Below are 1,806 nucleotides of genomic sequence, written 5' to 3'. Positions count from 1 at the left end.
AAAAATATTTTTCTGTTCTATAACACAAAATAGATAAGTATACGAAGTTTGAAAGTCTTTCCGTACCAAAAACACTACGTAAAACATTAATGAAAACTGTGGCCCCCGTTTTAAAATAGATCCTTCTTTTCTACTCTAGGCACAAGGCCCGAAATTTTGGGGGAGGGGGCCAGACGATTAGATCGACGCCAGTACGCAACTGGTACTTAATTTATCGACCCCGAAAGGATGAAAAACAAAGTCGACCTCGGCGGAATTTGAACTCAGAACATAAAGACAGACGAAATACCGCTAAGCATTTCGCCCCGCGTGCTAACGTTTCTGCCAGCTCGCCGCCTTTGGCAACATTATATATTACAGTATTACAAGTACTTTCCAATTTTATCTATACTCTTCGGGTGAATGTTTATGTAATAGCAACACTGAAACGCAGCTAATGTGCTTCGCATTTGACAACTGTAGGGAAATGGCTGTATTTTTCTTATATTTACCATCCGATAAGCTCCAGCAGACTAAAGCTTACGAACACTATTTTAACCAATCAGTGTGCAGCTTAGACGCCATGGTTTGATGAACGCGAAAATACAGTTGACATTGATAGCGCTTATTCAAAGAAATATTTAAACCAATCAGAAATATGTAGAGAGGATTCAGCTACAATCAGATGTTGAGAAACATTTATTACTACAAACCGTAGTCGTTCATTAAATATTTTAAAATGAAATAGAGTGGAAATTTGGATTAATAACACTGTCTGTATTATTAGTTTTTTATATATTAAAATTGAATTTAAATCAATATAGATATTATTCTACGGCTTCTTGATATTACTGCCCATTCAGCACGGGTTCTCAGTAAAATTCTTTTCTCTTCTAACTTTACTTGAATCGTAAAGTGGGAATATTAAAAACATGGTCTTGCCGTATGTTTCTAAATGATTGCTTAATGGGATCTGATGGACATTAGGATCTCAGATAAATTGCTGGTGTACTCGCGTGCGTTCTGACAATCAGTTTTCCTCTCTGGCTAATATATATTGCTTCATAGTTCAGTTATTCGATGTAGTAGATTATATTTCTGCTTTTACAATCAATATTTGCATTTGTAAATATTCTTTTGTATTGATATACTGACCGGTATGTATGATATACTGACATATACCACACTGATTGTCATTGGATTTGGATACCATGTATATACAACATGTGTATATACACAAACACACATGTGATATATACACTCACACCTATACACACGCAATCATATAGCAATGTACATCTTATGCACCAACATCTACATACACACAACGCACATACACAGAATCACTCGCACATACGCAGACTCCTTTATTATCTTCGTGTGTGTGCGGATCGGTGATTGTTTGTATTTACAAGCAATAAAAGATTCAATATATACAGTAGAGCTTATTAGGAAAGCTCTTTGAATCGCTAATCTAGGTTTCACGTTGCCGTTTATTTAAGCAAATTGCTTGATTACTTGGTAATGTGAAGTTTAGGGCAATGATTAAAAAGGCTTGAGTTTTTAAGAATAATAGTAATGCAAATAGTATTCAAATACGTATACACATGCATGTATGTACGTGTGTATGTGTGTGTTTGTGCATGTGTATGTTTGTATGTATATATGTATGTATGTGTGTGTCTGCGCGCGCACGTCATTATATACATGCATATATATATATGTGTGTTCATTATGAATGTTTATATATATATATATATATATATATATATATATATATATATGTGCAGCTATCTAAATGTAATCTTCACATTAACATTAATCAGA

This window comes from Octopus bimaculoides, chromosome 10 (assembly GCF_001194135.2).
Source record: "Octopus bimaculoides isolate UCB-OBI-ISO-001 chromosome 10, ASM119413v2, whole genome shotgun sequence".
In the NCBI taxonomy this organism is placed as follows: Eukaryota; Metazoa; Mollusca; class Cephalopoda; order Octopoda; family Octopodidae; genus Octopus; species Octopus bimaculoides.
Note: the sequence above shows the minus strand (reverse complement) of the source record.